This window comes from Carcharodon carcharias, chromosome 20 (genome assembly GCF_017639515.1).
Source record: "Carcharodon carcharias isolate sCarCar2 chromosome 20, sCarCar2.pri, whole genome shotgun sequence".
NCBI classification, from domain to species: domain Eukaryota; kingdom Metazoa; phylum Chordata; class Chondrichthyes; order Lamniformes; family Lamnidae; genus Carcharodon; species Carcharodon carcharias.
Genome location: NC_054486.1, coordinates 74,329,787 through 74,355,188, shown reverse-complemented (window position 1 = coordinate 74,355,188; position 25,402 = coordinate 74,329,787). Strand labels below are relative to the sequence as shown.

Here is a 25,402-nt window from a genome sequence, read left to right as displayed (position 1 = left end):
TTTCTTCATTAACGAGTAGTTTGCTCCTATTTAAAAGATAGGTGTTTATTGTGCTTGGATTTTGTAGCTTGGTCAACAAATTTTTAGATGGAAAATGTTTCAGAACCACACTATTTAAGTGTATTTTTATGATTTTTAAAAAAATGACTGCTTGTCATTTTGTTTATCATGGTAGTGAAAGATTTATCCTCATGTCGAAAAAATGGAACTGAGTGCCAAATTGGTTCTGTCTAAAATTAGAAATTGATCACAAAAGTGAATTAAACATTGAGGTTTTCCTGTTTAATTTATCAAGTTTCAGATTTTGTTATCTAGGTTGTTGTTGGAACATAGGGGATGTCATAGCAATATAAATCTACTTACTTTCCTTACTGTACTGTACAGTATGTTAATGGTTACGAACTCCAGTAAACTGATGTTTTCTGTTTGAATACAATGGGGCTGATTATTAAGAGCAGTGACCAAAAGCTTTGTTTTAAAAAATGGGTTTTATGCTGGGTCTTAAAGGAAGAGAGGGAGCTTAGGGAGTGTTGTATAACTGGCTGGAATCAGAGGAATATTGAGGTGGAGGAACTTTGTAGTACTGGAGGTTATAGAGATGGGAGATGCAAACCCATGAAAGGATTTATCAGAAAGGTAAGAGAGATATTTGGGGACTGAACTTTGATGCAAGTTGGTGAGGAAAAGGTGATGAGTGAGTGGAACGGTGTGAGATAGGATAGTAGTGGAGTTTTGAATGAGAGGAAGTGGTGGTTGGGATGCTGGCCAAGAGAGCATCGGAATAGTTGACAAAACCAAAAATACCTGGAAAAACTCAGATCTGACTGCATCTGCAGAGAGGAATACAATTAACCCTTCAAGTCCGAATGACTCTTCATCAGAACTAAGGAAAAATAGGAAAGAGGTGAAATATAAGCTGGTTTAAGGGGAGATGGGACAGGTAGAGCTGGATAGAGGGCCAGTGATAATTGGAGATTGCCAAAAGATGTCATAGACAAAAGGACAAAGAGCTGTTGATGGTGGTGATATTAGCTAAGAAATGTACTGATGGTGACATTAAGGGTAGAAAGCAGGGCCAGCAAGGTACAGATAGCCCTAGTGGGGATGGGGTAGGGGGAAGGGATCGAAATAGGCTAAAAGGTAGAGATAAAACAATGGATGGAAATACATTTAAAAATAATGGAAATATTTGGGAAAAGAAAAATATATATAAATTATTGGAAAAAAGGGGGATCGGGATGGAGGAGAGAGTTCATGATCTAAAGTTGTTGAACTCAATATTCAGTCCGGAAGGCTGTAAGGTGCCTAGTCGGAAGATGAGGTGCTGTTCCTCCAGTTTGCATTGAGCTTCACTGGAACAGGCCAAGGATGGACATGAGAGCATGGTGGTGTGTTGAAATGGCAAGCGACAGGGAGGTCTGGATCTTGCTTGCGGACAGACCGAAGGTGTTCTGCAAAGCGGTCACCCAGTCTGCGTTTGGTCTCTCCAATGTAGAGGAAACCGCATTGGGAGCAGCGAATGCAGTAGACTAAATTGAGGGAAGTGCAAGTGAAACGTTGCTTCACTTGAAAGGAGTGTTTGGGCCCTTGGACGGTGAGGAGGGGGGAAGTAAAGGGGCAGGTGTTACACCTTCTGTGGTTGCATGGGAAGGTGCTGTGGGAGGGGGGCTGAGGTGTAGGGGGTGATGGAGGAGTGGACCAGGATATCCTGGAGGAAACGATCCCTGCGGAATGCCACCGGGAGGGGTGAAGGGAAGATGTGTTTAGTGGTGGCATCATACTGGGATTGGTGGATTTGGCAGAGGATGATCCTTTGAATGCGGAGGCTGGTGGGGTTATAAGTGAGGACAAGGGGGACCCTATTATGGTTCTTGGAGGGAGAGGAAGGTGTGAGGGCAGACGCGCGGGAGATGGGCCGGACATGGTTGAGGGCCCTGCCAACCACCGTGGGTGGAAAACCTCAGTTAAAGAAGAAGGAAGACATGTCAGAGGAACTGTTTTTGAAATGGCATCATCAGAACAGATGCGACGGAGGCGAAGGTGCTGAGAGAATGGGATGGAGTCCTTACAGGAAACGGGGTGTGAGGAGTAGCTGTGGGAGTTGGTAGGCTTGTAATGAATATTGGTGGACAGTCTATCACCAGAAATTGAGACAGAGAGGGAAGGGAAGTGTCAGAGATGAACCATGTGAAAATGATAGAGGGGTGGAAATTGGAAGCAAAATTAATAAATTTTTCCAGGTCCAGAACAGAGCTTGTGGCAGCACCGAAGCAGTCATCGATGTACCGGAGAAAGGGTTGTAGGAGGGGGCCGGAGTAGTGAGGTGATGGCTGAGGTAGAGAAGTGGAATTCGTGGTAAGGATATATTTTATGCCTGGATCCTCGGAGGACCTCCCAAGCTATAGGAGATGGTGAGAAAAGCCACCTCATGTTTTGCACTGAGCTGCAGTTACTGTCATGAAGTTGCTCCTTATTGGGTGAGCTTGACTTCATTTCATCCCATGCGCCAACGCACAATCCCATGTAAATGTTCATTGCTTGCTAAGGTGTAGCCTCAGATGCTGATTAGCTGTTCCCTTGAATGTTGCCCAACTAGTCACTTTTGAAGTGTGAAGATTGGTGTGTATTGGTGCTCTGTTCAACAGCAGGCATCACAGGCCCAAGTCTGTCTTTGCCCAATATCAAGATGTCAAATTCCAGTCAGGATTGCTCAATAGTCATCAGGAGCATAGACCTTAATTGTCTTTCTTCTACTGTCTTAAAACAGAGGAGAGGGGCTTGGGGAATGCAATTTGAGAGCATGGGGTACAGGCAGCTGAAGGTAGAACCAGGAATGATGGAGCGATTAAAATCAGAGATGTGCTGATGTATGGGAGGAACAACCCCATGGAGGAATTTGAAAACAAGGGTGATATATCCATAACTCAGCAGTATTGAAATTGTGAGTTGCACTTGGGATTGTTCTGGCCTATGTCACTTGTTACTGATTGCATAAATTCTTTGAACCATTTGGATTGCAAACCTTCATTTCAATGCATGTCAAGTGTAAGTTACAATTACTTTCTAGGCTAAAGAAGGCTAGCTAGGACTTTAGGTTGTTACGTTGATGACCTAGCCAAAGAGTATAATTTATTTTACATTGAAATGGCTTTGTATGAATTTGTTATCTTGAGTTTAGTTTGAATTTTTTAGAATTAATTTTAACCTGTAAAACTAGAGTGTGGAATGTGTTTGCATTTTTCAAAACTAAATTATGGTATCCATTTACTGTTTTCCTCTTACAACACCCTGGTTTCTGGGGCTAAAGTTTCTTTTAAAAATGGTATTTTGGCCTTCACTGTTGTACATTTTAATAAATGATTAGAAGTAGTGTTCAGTGGACTTGTGTAGTGAAAGTTTGGGACACATGGAACCAATAGATACAGCATGTCTGGATATTGCTTTATAGATGATTGCAGATGGAACAAACCCAAGTGTTCTTTTCCTGCTCCAATGTATTGGTAAGCAGAAGTTTACATGTAACAGTTCGTACCACAGAATTATTATTTTTGTGTGTGTGATGCGGTGTTATTGAATAAAGCAAATGTCAGTCTTAACTTTTGAAAGGAACACAGTGAATTCTAGTTTTAAAATTCTTTTTATAAATGTTAAGTGAATCATTTATAAAAATAGGAGTGCACTTAAAGTCCAAACTTCAAATATTTCTTGGGTGGGGGGGTTGGGAATCTGTTAATTAGTTGACCTCTGAAATGAAAAGATTGACAGTTGAGGGGAAGAAGAATAAGATGTAACAGTGATCTAAGTTGATGTTTTTGTTTCCATTGTGCTAAACTATCCAACCAAATGTGAAGCTAGGATGACTAGATGTATTGCTGTGAAGAAAGCTGGTTTTATTCCAAATCTATTAACTGCTTGCATTTAGTCATGTCTCCAAAGATATTCAGCTTTTGGGAAGCGGAGGCGAAAGACAGAAATTGAAGGAATTACTATGGACTACAGAAAGGATTCTTTTAAATGATGAAGCCAAGATCCTGAAATGTTGGCTGTTTTATTTTTGGAGAAAATATTGGAAATAATTATAATATGTAGTTTGGGGAATCATTTTCTAAGTGGAACAAGTGGTTTAAGGGATATATCTCTTGAGTCTATTTTTAATTCTTTCTCAAAAGTGAACTAAGAAGGACTTGCATCCGCAGTTTTTTTGTTTTTATTAAGGACTTGAGTGGTATTTGACAGGTAATTTTAATGTACCTTGGCAATATTTTTATGAAGGATATGCTGAGATTTGGAATAAAAATCTCCAGGTAATAGAAGATTGGATTTATATAAATGCGTAAAATACTGGTTCATCTGGGTCTGGAAGTCAACATAGGTGCTGTAGAAAGAATACAGGAAAGAGAAATTGGGTGCAGCTCCAGGAACTATAAGGCTAAGTGAAAAAAAATGTTATTTTGCATCAAAGGAATAAATAAACATTGGGGTGTGAGAGAAACAAAGTTCCATTAATGTGTTTATTGTTCACTTTTTCCAGTAGAGTGGTGGATAAAGTAAAAAGTTAGTTAAGTATTTGGAATTTACAGCCAGCATATAAACTGGGACATGGAATACAATGGAAATGTGTGCATGTGTCTGGTTGACTCTGGATTCTTAAAACACTACATTACGTTGGTGAGCTAATTTTTAGTTTCAGGATAACACTGTAAAAAAAATTGAGTTTGAAAATTATTACTCTTAATAGTCACTTTGTGCAATTTGTGACAAATGTGAAATTGCAGAGATGTATTTGGCTAGAGTCACAATCTTGTTTGGAAAATAAATAGTTCACTTCTTAGTTTAAACTAGTTGATGCCATCATCATTTGATGCGAGAAATTGTGTTGATTGTATGGTAAAAAAATTGTGTATCCTGAAATTCAAAACACTAAAAACTGGAGGCATCTCAATAATTCAGGGTGCATTGCAGTTTACCCAGTGGTAACCCTCACGCTTCTGAGCCATAAGGTCATGAGTTAGTTAAGTATTTGGAGTTTACAGCCAGCATATAAACTGGGTCATGGAATACAGTGGAAATGTGTGCATGTGTCTGGTTGACTCTGTAAGGACATGTGCTGTACTGAAGGAGTTCTGCATTGTCTTGTGCAGTTTTTCAGATGAAACGTTAAGTCAAAGCCCCATTTGCCTATTATTTTGGACTTTTTAAAACAAAAATCTCATGGCAGAATTAAAAAAATATTTTCTTGTGTCTAGACCCACATTTATTCCTCATACCATAAGCAATAGTTTAACTGGTCATCTATTTCATTGCTGTTTGTGGGACCTTAGCACAAACTGCTCATTTTAACTACATAAATAGTTCATTTCACTTCAAAAGGAATTCATTGTTAGCAAAACCTCATGTGAAGGGCACTTATATAAATGCAACTGTGTTCTTTGTTTCCATAGTTTTGGTGACTGAGTTGGCTAGTAGAAAGTGCAGCTTCTTGAAGGGAAATGGTCTATTCAAGACCAATTAATTATGGAAAAAGAAAACTTAATTTTCAGAATTTTAAAAATTGGGTAAAGCTTGAACTTCATCAAAATGTGGGGTTTGATATGAAACTGACTTCAACAACAGTAACTTTTAACATAATAAGTTGTCCCAAGGTGCTTCACAGAAATTTTGTAAAGCAGAATTAGCCACCAATCTGCATAAGGTGATTTTGAAAGCAGATGTCCAAAAGCTCAGTCAAGGAAGGGAGGGGTGAGGTCATGGAGGGATTTGAAAGCAAGTGAGATTTTTAAAATCGAAACATTGCTTAAAAGGAACTATTGTAGGTCAGGGAGCATTGGGGTGTTAGGTGAACAAGACATGTTGCAAAAAAGGGCATGGGTAGCAAATGAGGGCACAGACAACAGAGTTTTGAATGACCTCACGTTTAGGGTGGGTAGAATGTGGGAGGCTATCCATGAGTGTATTGGTCTCGTCAAGTTTAGAGCTAATATAGGCTTGGATCAAGGTTTCAACAGCTGATGAGCTGAGGCATTTGCGAGTTGGACGATGTTGTGAAGGTAGAAATAGGCGGTCTTAGGGCAAGTATGTTGTTGGAAATTCATCTCTGGGTCAAATGCGACCCCAAGGTTGTGAACACCCTGGTTCGGCCTCAGACAGCTACCAGAGAGAAAAATGAAGTCAGTAGCCAGGGAATAAAGTTTGTGCCATTGGGACTGAGATAATGGCTTCAGTCATCCCAGTTTAATTGGAAGAAATTTCTGCTCATCCAATACTGGCTGTTAGACAAGCAACCTGGTAATTTAGTGACACTGGAAGAGTCGAGAGGTGGTGGTGAGTTAGAGTTCAGTGTCGTCAGTGTGCATGTGAAAACTTGATGTTGTTTTTGGTTGATGTCATCGAGAGGCAACATGTAGATGAGAACTTGGGGACCAAGGATAAATCTTCGGGGAACACCAGAGGGAACAGTGCAGGAGCAGGAAGAGAAACTACTTCAGGTGATACTCTGACTACGATTGAATAAATAGGAATTAACATGGTGAATGCATTCCCACCCAGTTGGACAGTGGTGGAAAAGCATTGGAGGAGGATGATGAGGTCAGCCGTGTCAAAGGCTGCAGGCAGGGTGAGGACATGTAATTAAGCTTTGTCATAGTCACATAGGGTGACTTTGAGAGCAGTTTTTGAGCTGTGGCATGGTAGAAACTTGATCTGAACAATTGAAACATGAAGTTCCGGGAAGATGGGCATAGATTTGGGAGGTGACAACACGTTCAAGGACTTTGGAAAGGAAGATTGGAGATGGGGTAGTAGTTGGCAAGGACAGTAGACACAAGGGGTTTTTTTTTCAGAGGAGTAGTGGTCGTGTTAGATTTGCAGGAGACAGACAGAAACTGAAGAGAGGACTGTTAATATCATGAGGACTAAGGAGGGAAGTTGTGGTCAGAATTTTATTGGGAGAAGGTTTGAGGAAGCAGGAGGCAGATCTCATGGATAAGAGGTAGGAGAGAAGCTCAAGAACCACAGTAGACAATGTGTGGGATATAATCCTGTAGGTGATTTCTGCCTCTGATGTTGGCTATTTAATTTACTTTGTTCACTTAGCAGCTTCTAGTAAAATTTGGTAATGTTTTCAGACAACTGTTCCATTTTATTTTAGGATTTTGAGTTCTGTTTGTCCTGCGAGAAAAATAAAATGGGTTTCACTTTTGGCTACAGTTCAATTTGGTTTGTTTAGGCACCAAATCGTCCTTTGAGCATCACAGATAAACAGCTAGGCAGTTTGCAGAGCAATACAACAAACAGTGAAATGTAAAATTGTAATTTTCTTACATTGTCTGGAAACACTTTAAAATTTAAATTTACAGTAAATGCTCTTAGAGATGATTTAACTGTCACCAGTTCAGTACCAGCAGCAATCAGCATGGCAAAATATGTTTTTTGTGTGCTTGTGGTGCAACTTTCTCCCACTGAACCACTGTTGTAATGGTGCTGTCTGTCTAATATTTCACACTGCACGAAAACAGTCAGCTTCTCTAAGTGGTTCAAATTGTCACCAGTTTTGAGTTGTGGGGCTAACATTCAAATAGTTGCAACAAATTTTTCTGAAACCTACTAATTGCCATGCTCTTTGTTTACCAACCAAAGACTTGTGTTGTACGATTTTTCTGGAACGTCCCTATCAACATGTCCCTTTGCAGGCCTAGTGATCCTGTCATTGTCTAATCTGACCCATTCCTGAGTCCTTCTGGACATGTGACCCAAACCATCCTTAAGTTCTTCTTGGCCATTTCCATCCTGCCTTCAGAACTCTTGCTTTGCTTCCAGCCTCACTATCAGGTTTGATCTGATGACCCCTGTGGCCAATTACTTTATTCCTCCTCCCTAGCAGCCACTATGTGGCTAAATTTCTTGTTGTCCTCAGCCTATCTACAGTAGGCCTCATTTAAGGCTGAGACAGGAAGGATTATGGGAAATAAGAAAATGGCAGAGACGTTAAACAAATATTTTCTATGCCTGCACAGTAGAAGACATAAAAAGATACCAGAAATAGAGAGGAATCAAGGGTCTAATGAGTGAGGTACTTAAAGTAATTAATATTAAAGAAATAGTACTAGAAAAATTAATATCATTAAAAATCAACAGATCCTTGGAATTAAGTACCTATATTCTAGGGTTCTAAAACAGGGTGGCTACAGTGAAGTGGATGCATTGGTGATCTTCCAAAATGTTCTGGATTCTAAAAAAAATCCCAGTGGGTTAGAAAGCAGCAAATGTAACATTGCTATTCAATAAAGGAGGGAGAGAGAAAATGATGGGGCTGCAGACCAGTTAACTTGACATCAGATTAACCTGGAAAATGCTGAAATCCATTCATAAGGAAGTAGTAACATGGTTTTTAGAAAATCATAATATGATTAGTCAGAGATGAAAGGGAAATAGTGGTTGACAAATCTTCTAGTTTTTCGAGGATGTATCCAGCAGGGTGGATAAAGGCGAACCAGTGTATGTAGAATATTTGCACCTTCAAAAGGCATTCAGTAGGGTGACGTAAGAGAGGTTTTTTTTTACGAGATGAGGGTTCGTGGAGTTGGGGTACTTCATGGATAGAGGATTAGTTGAAAGACAAAACAGTAGGATAAACTCAGAGATAAAAACAGAGATAAAAACACAGTTGCTGCCAGACCTGCTGAGTTTTTCCAGGTAATTCTGTTTTTGAGTAGGATAAACTGGTCATTTTCAGGTTGGCAGGCTGTCACTAATGGGGTGCTGCAAGGATCATGCTGGGACTACAGCCATTTACAATCTAAGTTAATAACTTAGACGAAGAGACCAAGTGTATTGCATCCAAGTTTACTGATGATACAAAGCTAGGTGGAGAAGTAAGTTGAGAGGACACAGTCTGCAAATGGATACAGATAGGTTAAATGAGTGGCAAGAAGGTGATAGAGTAGAATGTGAGGGATAGAAAAACAGAATATTTTTTTAAAAATGAAAAACTGTTAAATGTTGGCATTTAAAGTAATTTGGATGTCCTTTCACACAAAACAGAAAGTTAATACAATAGCAAAATACTTCAGTTGCTGGAAATCTGAAATTTAAAAAAACCCAGAAAATGCTGGAAATGCTTGTGCGTGGGAGCATCTGTGGAGAAAGAGCTAACGTTTAGAGTCTGTGACCTGAGAATTGAGAAGAAAGTTAATGCACGAGTACAACAATTAGGAAGGCAAATGGTATGTTGACATTTTATTGTAACAAGTTGGGGTAGAGAGTAAAGAAGTCTTGCCCAAATTGTACAGGACTTTGGTGAGACCACACCTGAGTATTGTGTACAGTTTTTGCCCCTGTTCCTAAGGAAGGATATATTAGCCTTAGATGGGGTGCAATGAAAGATTCACTAGATGGATTCCCGGGGTGAAAGGCTTGTCCCAGGGTGAAAGGCTTGTCCCAGGACAAGAGATCAAGTAGAATAGGCCTATATTCCTTTAGAGTGTAAAAGAATGAAAGGTAATCTTATTGACAGTTATAAGATTGAGAGGCTTGACAGGGTAAATCCTGAGAGCCTGTTTTCCCTGGCTGGAGAATCAAGAACTGGGAGCAGAGTGACATGATAAGGAGTCAGCCATTTAGGAATAAGGTGAGAAATATTTTCACTCAAAATTGTGAAGCTTTGGATTTTTTTTACCCCATATGTCTATTGATGCTTAGTTGTTAAGTAGGCTGAGAATGATTAGATTTTTGGACTCTGAAGAGATCAAGGAATATGGGTATTGTTCAGGAAAGTAGAGGTAAGGTCAAAGATCAGTCATGGTCTTATTGAATGCTGGAACAGGCTTGTCGGGCTGTATGACCTAGCTGTTAAACCCTTAAGTCAACATGGCCCCAACCTGTTAAGTGTAATAGACTCCAAGCTGCTTTAGTTGTATTTACCCTATTTTCTACAGTTAAATGTTTAATCTTCCCAGAACTAAACATTACCTTAAAAATGTTAACATGAACCACGAACTAGATATTCATGACACAGGTACAACATTTTAATTCCAGGTATTTTAAAACTGAATATAAATTAGCAAACTGCCATTGAAGAGGTTCTCTGGAGTAGTCCTGGTCACTGGAACATTTACCATCATGTGATTTTATGAAGGTAAGGTGCTTTTGCTATAGGCCTGCACCAAGTTGTAGGCTCCATTTTGGAACTATTTCAGCTACTGGCTATCTAAAATATTTTATTCTGCCATCAAGGTAACAACTATAATGTCAAAGATGCATTTATTCCTTCTAAATTAACATGTTAAGACAGAATGCTTGGAAGTGCTCCTGGGGTGTGAGTGGAAAGTATGGCTTTGCTTTGTACAGGTGTGAGCTTTCACAGTTAACGCTTTCATCTAAATCTAGAGAGAAGCACAAATACTCCACAGGCAGGGATTTGGTCCGTTATTTATTGAAGCAAATAGTAATCCATTAGTAATCCAGGGACCGGGACTATTCCAGAGAATCTCTTCAATGACAGTTTGTGAATTTATATTTGGTTTTAAAATACCTGAAATTAAAATGCTGTAACCTGTCTTGAATATCTGGTTCGTGTTAACATTTTTAAGGTGATATTTAATTCTGGAGAGATTAACGTTTAACTATAGAAAATAGCAGCTTGGAGTCTACACTTAACAGGTAGGGGCTAACGGGGCTTAAGGGGTTAACAGTTAAATAAGTAAGATCCTAAAACAGCAGGTGGACCTACTTAGCTGGAGAACTGGAGACGTGGTGTCTACACTGCTAACAAAAAAATGCAGTCCAGAGGGATGTTTTGTCTTTGGAGTTAGAGTTAAATTAATTGAAAAGCATTCAGTGAACCCTGAAAGGCTCTGTCATCATGAAGATGGGTGGAGCTTAAGAAGGTTCCCTGGTTTCAGTTCAGCTGTGTGTTTGTTGGGAGTGTATGTTCGGCAGCAGGGGAAGACGTTCCATACAGAAGAGATGCTACTGTTAACAAGCTCAGGCAGTTAGGGCTCAACAAAGCACTGGGGGCTATTTGGTGTAGCTGAGGATTACAGTTTGGACCTTCTGTCGATTGCAGCTCACAGGGTAGCCTTGGGAGCCATTTGATGTTTTTGGAGCTCAGGAGAAGTCCTGGGGAGCTGAGAAGATGGAGAAGGTTGCTGGTTCCATGTTGGAGAGGGTTAGGGCTCAGAAGCCCAGGGAGCCTTTTATAGCTCCTTGCAGCCAGGAGATTGGCGTTGGGAGAAGCTCAGGTGCAGTGCCAGCTTAGTGAAGCTAATGGCCTGTGATAGAGTTGGAAGTGTGCCAGTAAATAGAGGAGTGAGTGCAGCTATGTCACTCCAGTGGAACGCAGTCTCAGGAGAAGAGATTGAACCATTGGAAGATGAGCAATTGTTGAGGCAGTCTGAATCAGCGTGGTTTTTGGAGGAATTCAGAGGCTACATCTTCGAAAGTGAAGAGTTGAAATCCCTCCTGAGTGTGACAGAATTTTAACGAGATTTTGTGAATCACAGTGGGCACTGACATCTGGGTGGGTTGCTGAGAAATCCGTGGGATCTGTGTTGGCTGCATCTGCCCTTTTAATGTCTAGTGTGGTGTGTTTTGCCACAATTTGTCTGTTAATTCATAACTACCTCATTGTTAATTCTGAATGTTAGCATGTCAAAGAGATATTGACCCAAACCGGATCATAATATCTGTGAAAGTGACATTGAGCTGTTGAGTTGTAAAAACTTAACTGATTTACTAATGTCTTTAAAGACATCCTGGTGCCCTTTTCTGGTCTGATCTGCACTGCCATAACAAAGTGATTGACTCTGAAGTGTTCTAGCAAACAACTCCATTGTATTGAACTACTTGAAGAAGATAGGGATGGAAAATAAATGCCCCTCTGGCCAATGGCCCCTGTATCCTGCGAATACTTTTTAAAAAAAAATGTTAATGTCTCCTTATATGGCTGAGGAAGATCAGCTGATACTTTTTCTCTTGCGGTTCCAGTGTTGTTCCAAATACTTAACTCTGGTAAGACCACAGGTATTTGTCTTAGTCTGGGACTTTATATTTACTTATTTCTATTGCATACACTTTGATTCATTCTACTGCTGCAATGTTGTGGGAGGTCTTTCTACCAAAGACCCTTGAGTGATGGAAAGGAGAGATGTAGGTGACGTATGGTGATCATTACTTGATGCCTTTGGACAGATATCTGTTATGTATTTTTGCACAGTGCAAAATTTGGGTTTACCTAATAAGGGGAGGCGGTGGCATAGTGGTATTGTCACTGGACTAGTATTCCAGAGACCTAGGGTAATGTGGCAGATGGTGAAGTTTGAATTCAACAAAATTGTGGAATTAAAAGTCTGATGGCCATCATTTGGTTCACCAATGTCCTTTAGGGAAGGAAGTCTGCAGTCCTGACCTGACCTGGCCTATGTGTGACTCCAGTCCCACAGCAATGTGGTTGACTCTTAAATGCCCTCTGAACAAGGGTAATTAAGGATGGCCAATAAATACTGGCCTAGCCATCAACACCTACATCCCATGAATGAATTTAAAAAAAAAACACTTGCAGCCTATGAACCTATCCTGAAACTTTTTCAACTTTCTATGACCGGTGATTTCTGAATTTCACACCACCTTCTTTGTTATCTGTCACATGTTTAGTTTGAATTGTCTTGGGTTAACTTTTCACGAGCATAGCATATGTAAGTGCCTTGAAATGGAGATATATGTCTCGAGAGGATTCCAAAGAACGGAATGAGCATCAGAAGGGTTTACTTCAAGGGACTCTCAAAGTGAGTCTACAGCCCAAACATATTGAATAAAATTTTGACCACCAGCCTGTAATGCAAACTGGCTCAGATTTTCCAGTGATTAGAATTGGCCAGTTAAGAGAATTTCACTTCTGACATTCTATAGATCGTTTAATGAAAACAAGAAACTGAGTGAGGTTTAAGGCTCTGAGGACTTAAGTCCTCAGAGAAGCCTCTGTGTGCCAAGATGATAGAAGCCATTATATTTCAACTTTCTGTGCCCTGTGCAGAAGTTGTGTGCCAAGTTCAGCTGTTCAGCCAGAAATGTACCAAAAAAGTCAGCATATTATTTGAGGCCTGGAACCACACTCTGTTGAGGACCTAAGGTATTTAAAACTGACCTTTTTGATTTTATATAGATATTAAGAGAAGCCCTTCACTTTCAGGTTAAGAACATCATGAATTGGCTCTGAATTGATGATATACCAGGTTTTGATTATAGTTATTTGCTATATGTGCTCCATAAGCTTAGACATGTTTGTTCTGTGGATACTATTGTAGTTATCAGGGACTGACACTTATTAATGGATACAATGTTTAATATTTCACATTCAGTTGAAACCATACTTGTTGATAATACGGAAACAGCTCAACTGATTCATCATGGGGATTTAATAGCCTGAACTCATTTATATCAATTCAGTAGTTATTTTTGTCTGGGATCAAGCTTTCAAAATCCATTTTCAACTTCCTTGTACCTTTATCACAATTGTTGGTCGAACTTTTTAGCACCTGCCCTTTTATTTTTAGGTGTCTCCGCTAATATGTTAAATGTAGCTTTATCTTCTGAGGTAGTGGGTTATGGAAGTAGCTTTGATTAACTTCCATCAGCTTGTGGAGCTTTCTGACAATTTGAATGACTGGACCATTGAGTCCTAATTATCCAAAATCTTGAGTCTTACTGATGTAAGAGATATGGCTAAGCTTTTCGTCTTGCACTCATCAGGACACTCGCAAGAATATCAATACCAAGACAACAATTTATACTGTGTGAAGAGAGTGCTGACTGGCAAGTGGCATTGCCATGGAGAATGCACCACTGATGGTGACTTCAGTTAACAGCCAAGCATTGTTTGAAATTTAAACCAGGCAGCTTGACCCTGATTGGTCAAGGCATTGCCCTGAGGGATGAGTCAGCGAATGGCTGTCACTTATTTTTGTTTAGCTGAAACAGGTACAATGTGTGTACATATTCTTTCTGTCTGCAAAGAACAGGGCCCTGTGACCAATCTTATATCATGTGGACCTGTAATAATCCCAACATGTATATTGACCAGTGAAGATAAGCTACAGCTGCATGTAACAGTTTCCTTACTTGTCTTAATGGGCTCCATCCTGTGCTCAAATTCAACTATGAAATGGAGCAGTCAAATGAACTCCCCTTCCCTGACGTACTATCTGAGAAATCTGCGAGGAGATTCTCTACCACGGTAAGCCTACATTCACTGGCCAGTATACGCGTTGGGATTCTTACAGTTCCACACGCTATAAGATTGGTCTTATCGGCAACCTTATAAATTGGGCCCGAGCCATGTGCTCACCATGCAAGCTTGATGCTGAAATAGGGTGCATCAAAGGCACCCTACAGGATAATGGCTACCCCGATCCATATTTGCCACTAACAGGATGCCTCCCTCAAGCCAAAAAGATATTCTGCCTATCGCACAAATGAGTAATGTGGTATGAGTTTGGGTGCCAGTGTGATGCTAGGCTGTATGTCCCAGAAACTGGCGGATTGTATCAAACAGCATATACCAGCCGCTGTTCACAATGGGCAGGGTAAAGACCGTACCCAAGTAGGCCTGTGCTTGCAAAACTCAAAACAGTGTCCAACGTTAGATGTGATTCTGCGATTGGACAACATTTGCTAAATAATCCTCAATATGCTAAGAATTACGCTGACAATCAGGTAGTCAGTCAGGGCTTGCGCTATGGCGCATTGGAAGCTACATATATTAATACATAGGGCCCTGTTCTTTGCAGACAGAACATGTGCATACATTGCGCCTGTTTCAGCGAAACAAAATAAGTGACAACCATTCGCTGACTCGTTGGTCAAGGCATTGCCCTGAGGAATCGAGGTCAAGCTCTATGATTTAAATTTTGACCAACGCTTGGCAGTTAACTGTCAGTCATTTTCCATGGCATCGCAACTTGCCAACCAATCAGCACTCTCTCCACATACAGTATAAACTGTTGTTTACCCCTTATGTAGGTATTCCTAGAGTGCCCTGATGAGTGCAAGATGAAAAGCTTCGACAAACCTTTCTTTTTTTCAGCAATACTCCAGTTCTGTATGACCAAATGACTATTTATCCAAAATCTTTTAGTCTGAAAACAGGGAATGATCTGAAGGCATTCCATTTGCTCTGGATTCTTATTTTAGCACATAATTTTATTTTGAAGCGATTCCGTAGTAATCCTGTTTTATAAAAGCCTAATTCTTGGACCTGTTAAACTTCTGTTAAACAGCTGTGAGCTGTTGTTTAAAAATTACCAGATCTGATTCATTTTCTCTCGGAACTGGTTCTTGAACATTTGGCTAATTATTCCTTCCCCATCAGTGGTAAATAAACACACAACATTCAGGAACATTTTTCATTTTAGTAGCATGTGGAAAAGATAATTTTATTTGGTTCAGAGTCTCAATAAACCTGATTACAGTTCACATAGAAGCTGTGCTTTATTGCACACCTGTAGGAGGAAAATGTACAGCTGTGAAGTTGCTTCTATGTGAAAGATCTGGGTAAGTAGGCATTTTGACTGAGTTTTTCCCCAAATGGGACTGAAAATGCTCCTTATAAGCGTTACTATGCTCTTGTTTAATTTTCATGTATGGGCCTCTTAAAATCTTAAATTTCTTGTTCTTAAAATCATATAATTTTTGGACTTAATTTTGGTACTTGGCATTATGAAGCTTGAAACTTGGCGGACTGAATTTTATCATTTAATTGTTGAGCTGTCTGAATTCATCTGAAATTTTTCTTGAAACTTGAGTTCTGTCCACTTATGAGTGCATTAATTCACTTGTGTTTGCATCTCTCAAAAGTTACCCAATTGCAGACTCATGATTAAGTTCAGAGCCTGTGGAATCAAGACAAGCGTCAAAATAGATAGCAAGCTGGCTAAAAAATAGATAAGTGTTGGGGTTAAGGGTAGTCACTAAAACTTCAATAGGTGGGTAGTGGTGCTTAGCAAGGGTTGATGCTGGGGCTGTTGTTCACAATTTATGTAAATAATTTGGACTCTGGAATCTAAAGTACAATTTCAAAATTTATGGCCAATACCAAATTGGTTGGGGCAAGGTGGGGGCAGTGCAACATTGTTAATACCGAGGATGACTGCCACAAAATCCAAGACGTGAATAACTTGCAGATTGTATCTGTAATTGGCTTGGTACATTTTGGTGGGAAGAATGAGGAGGCCATATTTTCCTTGGGAAATAAAAGTCCAAATGAAATAGAGGAGCAAAGATCGTGGTACAGATTCCATTGTTGCAATAGAACGTCACAAGAATTATACTAGAACTGACAGGCTAGCATTCATTTCTCTAGAAATGAGAAAGCTGGAAGGGTTGGTGGGGGCTGACCTATTAAAGGTCTTCAAGATTATATGAAAGGATTTGATAGGGCAGATATAGAGAACTTGAGAGAGACCAAAACTAGGGGTCATAAGTATGGATAGTCACTAATAAATCCAGTAGAGAATTCAGGAAAACTTCTTTACCCAGAAGAGTGGTTAGTGTGTGGAACTTGCTATTGTGAGGAATATTTGTGATGAATAACAGATGTGTTATAAGGGGAAGCTAGATAAATACGAGGGAGAAAGGAATAGAAGATTAGTCGCTTGATAGTATAGAACTCAAGCTTTGCTTAAAAAAAGACAAGCTGTCGAATCTTTTTGTCTTTCATTCATCAGGAGAGAGGAAGAATACCAAATCTCAATGGGAACAACAATTTATACTGCACGAGAAGAGGGGGCTGATTGGTTGGCAAGTGGATTCTGATTGATAGAGGTGTTGCCATGGAGAATGCACCAGGGAACAATTAACTGCCAAACTTTTGTTCAAACCAGGCAAGTTGACTCCTGTCAAGGCATTGTCATGGAGAATGAACCAGGGAGTGGCTGTCCCCCAAGCTTTTGTTTAGTTGAGAAAGGTGCAATTCGTGGACATGTTTATTTTGTTTGTAAAGGACGAGGCCCTGTATGAGTTTATGTAGCTTCTAGCACGTGTAATTGAGCCAACTGTGAACATGATTGGTGATAAATTGGTTATTGGTGTAATTCTCAGCACAATCAGAATTGTTTAGGAAATGTTGCCCAGTTGTTGAATTACATTTGATGTTGACGCTATGTTCTGAGTTTTGCAAGCACCGGCTGGTTGGGTATGGTCAGTACTCTGCCTGTTACGAACAGCTGAAGGGACGTGCTGTTTGATACGATTGACCAGCCGTTGGGATATACGGCCTATATATCTGGCATCTCACCAGCACTGAAATTCACCTACTACAAATAAGTAATGTGGTGTACAGATGTTTTTTGGCTTGACAGCAGCATCCTGTTGGTGGAGAATACTACTATGCATTCTACATAGAATACTGCTGCATAGAAGCGTTGTGAAATGGCAGCTTCACCTATTGTTCAAAGGTTTTGAGACACCTTACCCTACCAGAGTAATGAGATGGGCTGGGCACTTTACAGGTCTAGAAGTTTGCACGATATACAGCGAGCAATAATCTGATTGGGGCAGCCGTTATCCTGCAGGATAGCTTCGATGCTATTTGGTACTCTTGTGTCTGACCTGATGTGTGCAAGATGAAAAGCTTCAACAGCATGTCTCTTTTTTTCAGCAATACTCGAATAGAAGATTAATTACACTGATATGGCTAGATGAAGAATTATAGGAGGAGGCTAATGTGCACCATTACGTTGGCATGGGCAGATTGGGCTGAATGACCAGTCTGTGTTGCAATTGTATAAAACTGATCTGCCATGAAAAGCAAAAGTCCATTTAATGCGAGCCAACTTGAAATTGGCTTAGCCTTAGGAATGCTCGTAGCAAATATAAGTCTACCTTGATGTCCTGTTTTGGCTCCAAGCCCTTAAGGTCATCATAAATAGCTATTTTCCCCACAGCTGTGAAAATACAATTCTTGGGGACAAACGAATCAAACACAGATTATTTGCTTCAGGGATAAAAACAAAAAAACAAAAAAACAAAAAAAAACTGCGGATGCTGGAAATCCAAAACAAAAACAGAATTACCTGGAAAAACTCAGCAGGTCTGGCAGCATCGGCGGAGAAGAAAAGAGTTGGCGTTTCGAGTCCTCATGACCCTTTGACAGAACTTGAGTTCGAGTCCAAGAAAGAGTTGAAATATAAGCTGGTTTAAGGTGTGTGTGTAATGGGCAGAGAGATAGAGAGACAAAGAGGTGGAGGGGGGGGTGTGGTTGTAGGGACAAACAAGCAGTGATAGAAGCAGATCATCAAAAGATGTCAATGACAGTAGTACAATAGAACACATAGGTGTTAAAATTAAAGTTGGTGATATTATCTAAACAAATGTGCTAATTAAGAATGGATGGTAGGGCACTCAAGGTATAGCTCTAGTGGGTTTTTTTTTTAAATAATGGAAATAGGTGGGAAAAGGAAAATCTTTATAATTTATTGGAAAAAAAAGGGAAGGGGGAAACAGAAAGGGGGTGGGGATGGGGGAGGGAGCTTACGACCTAAAGTTGTTGAATTCAATATTCAGTCCGGAAGGCTGTAAAGTCCGTAGTCGGAAGATGAGGTGCTGTTCCTCCAGTTTGCGTTGGGCTTCACTGGAACAATGCAGCAAGCCAAGGACAGACATGTGGGCAAGAGAGCAGGATGGAGTGTTGAAATGGCAAGCGACAGGGAGGTTTGGGTCATTCTTGTCCGCAAGAATGACCCAAACCTCCCTGTCGCTTGCCATTTCAACACTCCATCCTGCTCTCTTGCCCACATGTCTGTCCTTGGCTTGCTGCATTGTTCCAGTGAAGCCCAACGCAAACTGGAGGAACAGCACCTCATCTTCCGACTAGGGACTTTACAGCCTTCCGGACTGAATATTGAATTCAACAACTTTAGGTCGTAAGCTCCCTCCCCCATCCCCACCCCCTTTCTGTTTCCCCCTTCCCTTTTTTTTCCAATAAATTATAAAGATTTTCCTTTTCCCACCTATTTCCATTATATATATATATAAAAAAAACCCCCACTAGAGCTATACCTTGAGTGCCCTACCATCCATTCTTAATTAGCACATTCGTTTAGATAATATCACCAACTTTAATTTTAACACCTATGTGTTCTATTGTACTATTGTCGTTGACATCTTTTGATGATCTGCTTCTATCACTGCTTGTTTGTCCCTACAACCACACCACCCCCCCACCCCCCCCACTCCACCTCTTTGTCTCTCTATCTCTCCGCCCATTACACACACACCTTAAACCAGCTTATATTTCAACTCTTTCTTGGACTCGAACGCAAGTTCTGTCGAAGGGTCATGAGGACTCGAAACGTCAACTCTTTTCTTCTCCGCCGATGCTGCCAGACCTGCTGAGTTTTTCCAGGTAATTCTGTTTTTGTTTTTTTATTTGCTTCAGGCATTGTTATCAGTATTTGTTTTTCATATTCTGCATACTAATTCCTTACCTTAGTACCCAGATGTTCTTGTTCCTGTTTTTATTTATTTTCCATATATGCAAGCTTGAAAAGCTACCTGTATTGTTGAACTAAGATGGAACTTCAGCTTTTATGCTGTGTAGCTGAAAGATCCTATTTTTTGTTAGCCTCATAAGAAAAAGCTACCCTCATGCCACCTTGATGTATATGGAGGGTAAGCTGTCCCCCAGGGTTGTGATCGGTAATGTGTTTTTGTGTCTTAGAATTCTGAAATGTACAAGACCACAGGAAGTGGTTGAGTTAAATAGCTTGGGTGTTTTCAAAAGGAAATTGGATGAATACAAGAGAAAAAGGAATCAAAATATATGAAAGGATGAGATACGGTAGATGGAATGGAAGGCAACTTAAATGGAATGTAAGCATAGCCTAATGGCCTGACTTTGTGCTGTGTTCTGTAAGATATGTGTGATGAGTTCAAGATGTCCCTTTTTGAGCAGGGTGGTGAATGCAATGACATGCTATGGTGGGCAACAATTCAACTCCGTTACTGCTTCAGCACTTTTCTATTACAGAATGGACTGTGGAACACTTTGGTCAGTCAAGTAGTCTAAGGTCTGAAGCATGAAGGAACCATGAAACTGTTCAGAAATGCTCATCAAGAATAAATTGCTTCTCTGGTACAGGTGTGCAGCAGATGTTTGCATTTTCTGATTAAGACAATTTCAATCATGGTCATAAATCTAATACTCGGACCTTGTGATGATCCCATGAAAAATGGCTCCTTTTACAATAGTCATACTGAGTGAAATACTTGTCTGTAGCTAATCACTTCTGGAATGCTTTTTTTTTGCAGAATTGAGCCTCTGCACTCATTGTGAATTTTATTCCTATTTCGCCTCCTCAGTTATCTCCAGCAACACTAATTGGTACTTTATAGATTTTATAAGGTGAAGATTTGCATTCAAAATTGTTTAAGTCTCCCATTATTTATGGATAGGCATTCTGTAAGTCTAACATTATATACTTGTCCTCTAACCATTTCTGCAAACTTTTTCCTTTCTATAAGTTTGCTGAAGTGATAGTACATTTTGCTTCCTGTGATGAGAATACTATACTTCGAGTGTGGAACACAGTGCTTGGGAAATGAGTGCTTCACAGAGTGCTGAAGTAATTGGTGCAAGTGGGAAATCATTGCAGAGAGGGAAAGTGGCAGTCATTTTATTCTTTGTCAGATTCTGATGAAAGGGCATCAACCTGAAATGTCAACTCTGTTTCTCTCTCTACAGATGCTGTCTGACCTGTTAAGTATTTCCAGCATTTTATTAACTTAACTAGGTAGACTAACTACAAGTAGAAATAAATGGGTTTGATATAATTCTAGGATCTAGGTTTAAACCCAGTAGTTGTGAGGTAATGAGATAGTTATGCTGACCTGATTTTGAGTTTTGATACTTAAACAAGATTCTGACTTTGGAGCAAAAATGTAATTGGGTCAAATGTAATTGGTATCAAATTTGGCGGGGAAAGCTGCAGTATAGGCTGATCTGGCTTTTACTGATCTTAGAACTGTTAAGTATCATTCAGCTATGTTCCATTTGTTTTTAAACCTAAGGCTGTTTTACTGTAGTTTTGATCATTGAACGACCTTGTTGCTTTGAATATTCTTTTGTTGGTCGTGTGACCTGCTGCATTATCAGATTTTGTTGTTATCCAAGTACTTTGGAGGGTATGCATTTAAGTAAATCTATTTTTACTTTGGAATTCTGCATTTGGAATTGTGCCTTCAAAATATTCAATCACCCAAATGTCAAAATCCAGCATAATATAGTCTCTGAGGTTTACAGTGCGTTGATTTTTTGGTTCATTTGACACCTGCTTAGAGAGCCAAATTGGGAACTGATCAATACCTATTTGTTAGCAATCATTAAGAGGTGTAGCAGCTTCAGGAGAGGTAGGAGGAAAAACTTGCCCCTTAAAGTAAGTGATGGGAGGGCAACCTGTATTAGAATAATACAAGGCCTCTGAGTGGAGTGGACCTGAAGGACCAAAATTGTGTTTTCTGAATTTGGATTTTCTTTTCACATTCTTCTTTAAAAAGTACATTTCTCTTTTGACAATACTCAAACTAATTATTTTTTTTCTGGAATAAATAATATAACTTCAGCTATTTTATCTCCATGAGCTGCATCACACAGAAAATCCAAACTGAAACAACACTCAGCAAACACCCCTTTAAATTGAAACCAGAGAATCTCCCTAACTCCACCCATCTCCATGATGATGTGGCATTCTAGGATGTCCTCAAACAGACCTTTAGGTCAAGTATCCCTCATGTAAAATTTCTTCCATTATCTGAAGAAACAGATTTTGCAACCCTTCAGGTTTTACTGAAAGCTTTTAAACCAACTTCGCTCTAACTCACAAAACAAAAAATCTCTCTGGACTGCTCTTACTACAAGGATTGCAGGCGTCATGTTTCTACCAAAAGGCCCAGGTCGTCCATTGTTTAAGTTTCTCCACCTGCTGTTTTATGACTCTTGCTCTTCTAGATGTTAGCCTCTTGTCAACATGGCCCCTGAAAGGTCTCTTTCAATTTTTTTCACTCCTGAAAGATTAATTTCTAATTTTTAGACTCTGTTGCAGGTCCTAGACTCCTCAATTAGTTGAAATAGTTTCTGTCTATCTATCCTATCTTCCTTTGAATATTGTGTTTGAATTCCTCCAGTCAGGTTTCTGTGCTGCCACAGCCCCGAATCTGTTTTTCGTCAAAGTTACTTATAAGTTTGTGACTGTGACAAAAGTAAACTTTCCCTCCTTGAACTACAGCCTTTGACATGTATGACTATATCAACCCTTTCCAATGTCTCTTCACTGTCAATCCAGCTAGAGGGAACTGCCCTCACCTGGTTCCAATCTCACCTAATATATTTATATCCAGAGCATCATTTAAAATGGCTCTCTTCCTATTCCTGCACTATTATGTCTGGTCCCACAAGAACCTATCCTTGAACCCCTCCTATTTCGCATTTACGTGCTGCCCCTCTGCAATATCATCTGAAAACGCACCATTGGTTTTCACATGTAAGCTGACAACACCTAGTTGTACCCGATCTGCCCTGCACACACACAATTGCTGAAGTTATACCTAGCACAGCTCATTGAATGTAAACTCTCACTATCACCAGCCTCTTCTAACAATAAAACCCCTTTCATAGTACCAATTTTATTAGTAATATAAATATATTGCTTGATCTCTGCTAGCTAGGTGCCAGATTTAGGGTTCTGGAGTGCAGGAGTTGCTTCCTTTTCATCCCTTCTCTGCAGTTCTGCTCTGCCACCTCATTAAGACAATGTAACTCAGTGTGATGCAACTTGATGGACAGGTTGTCACCATTCTAAACAATTGGTAGCAAGTTCCGCCCAACCATTAATGTCAATGCTTTGCTGTGCTTCAAGGAGAGCATCAGAATCTTTGAAGCATTTCCTTTGTCCTTCTCCAGAATGTTGGCCATTTGAGAGTTGAGAAAACAGGACCTGATGGGGGGGATGATTTTTGGCTATCCAGGCATAGTATGCAGTCCATCAGAGTTCATTTTACCTGAATGTTTATGGAATTGGCTTAAAGGAGGACAGTGGCTTCTGCTCGATGGTCCTCCCATTGAAACCAGGGGATGTGGAGAGGCATTGCTGGTGGAATTTTTCCAGCGCTGTAGTCTCTGATACATAGTCCAGGACTCGCTGCAGTACAGGGGTGTGATGATGTCAACTGCTCTGTGCATTAGGGCTGTGATTTTTCTATGCCCATTGGCACAGGCATGTTTGGTGGCATAAACAGACATTATGGGGCGACCGGTTTCATGGCAGTGTAAAATCAGTTTGAGATCGTACGCTCAGCCCGCTGATGGTGGGCCGCATTTCCCGCCATTGGACGTTGGGAACTTATGAACAAGGAGCAGAAGTGAGCTATTCAGCCCCTCGTGTCTGCTCCGCCATTTAATAAGATCATGGCTGATCTGGTAGTAACCTTAAATCTGCATCCCATCTATCGCCGATAACCTAGCACTCCCTTGCTTACAATGAATCTATCCACTTATGCCTTAAAAATATTCAAAGGCTCTGCTTCACTACCATTTCAGGAAGAGAGTTCCAAAAACTCTCAACCCTCTGAGTGAAAAAAATTCACCTCATCTCTGTTTTAGTGGGCAACCATTATTTTTAGTGACCCCTAGTTCTAGATCCTCCCACAAGAGAGAACATCCTCTCCACATCCATCCTGTCAAGACCCCCCTGGATCTCCTATGTTTCAATCAAGTCATCTCTTACTCTTCTAAACTCCAGTGGATACAAGCCTAGTCTTTCCACATAAGACAATCCACCCATTCCAGGTATTAGTCTGGTAAACTTCTCTGAACTGCTTGTACATCCTTCATTAAATAAGGTGACCAATACTGTGCACAGTGCTCCAAATGTAGTCTCACTACTGTCCTGCACAACTGAAGCATAAGCTCCCTACTTTTGTATTCAATTTCCCTTGCAATAAATGATATTTCTATTAACTTTCCTAATTACTTGCTGTACTTACATACTAGCCTCTTGTACCCAGATCCCTCTGCACCTCAGAACTCTGCAATCTCTCACCATTTGGGTAATATGCTTCTCTTTTATTCTTCCTGTCAAATGGACAATTTCTCATTTTCCCACATTATACTCCATCTGCCAGATCTTTGCCCACCCACTCACTTTACCTACATCTGCTTGTATCTTCATGATGTTCTCTTCACAACTTAATTTCCAACCTATCTTTGTCATCAGCAAATTTGGCAACCATCCTTTCATCCAAGTCATTTATATGAATTGCATACATTGACACATCAGCACTGATCGCTGTGGCACACCACTTGTTATATCTTGCCAACCTGAAAAAGACCCATTTATGCCTACTCTCTGCTTCCTGTTAGCTAGCTAGCATATCTTCTATCCACGCCAATATATTACCCCCTATACCATGAGCTTTTATTTTCCGCAATAACCTTTGATGTGGCTCTTTATCAAATGCCTTCTGGAAATCTAAGTACAGTACATCCATTGGTTCCTCTTTATCCACAGCACGTTAGTTCCTCAAAGAACCTCAATAAGATGGTTAAACACAATTTCCTTTTCACAAAACCATGCTGACTTTGCCTGATGGCCTTGAGCTTATCTAAGTGCCTACTATAACTTCTTTAATAATAGCTTCTAGCATTTTCCCTATGACACATGTTAAGCTAACTGGCCCGTAGTTTCCCTCTTTCTGTCTCCTTCCCCTTTTGAATAAAATAGTTACATTTGTTATCTTCCAATCTAATAGGACAATGTTGATGACTCCCAGGGCAACTTCTCCCGACTGTATACCATTGTGCTGCCTCCTCTGGTGGGCCTGTCCTGCCGGTGGAACAGAACATACTGAGGGGTGGTGATGGTGGTGTCTGGGACGTTGTCTGTAAGATATGATTTGGTGCCTGGGATAGTGGGACCCCCCTGCGGAAGATGCAGTGGTCCAGCCAAAAGTCCATTGATTTTCGGTGGGACCAGATGACCCTGCTGATGGGCAAAGCCAGAAAACGCTGCCTGGTGAGTATGACTATCAGGCTGTTGCTTGACTAGTCTGTGGGATAGTTCTCCCAATTTTGGCTCATGCCCCTAAATGTTAGTAAGAAGGACTTTGCAGGGTCAACTGGGCTGCATTTGCTGTTGTCATTTCCGATGCCTAGGTTGCTGCTAGGTGGTCCGTCTGGTTTCATTCCTTTTGGACTTTTGTAGTGTTTTGATACAACTGAGTGACTTGCTAGGCCATTTCAGAGCAATCACATTGCACTCGGCCTGGAGTCACGTGTAGTCTGGACCAGGTAAAGATGGCAGATTTCCTTCCCTGAAGGACATTAGTGAACCAGATGGATTTTTATGACAATTGACAATGG

At 40.4% G+C, this 25,402-nt stretch overlaps 1 protein-coding gene across 4 annotated transcripts in view; it reads left to right on the top strand.

Annotated features, from left to right (window-relative positions):
* The window catches only part of rcor1 (REST corepressor 1), a 151,133-nt gene that overhangs the window by 1,566 nt on the left and 124,165 nt on the right, over positions 1-25,402 (top strand). The gene's annotated exons all lie outside the window — the stretch shown is intronic.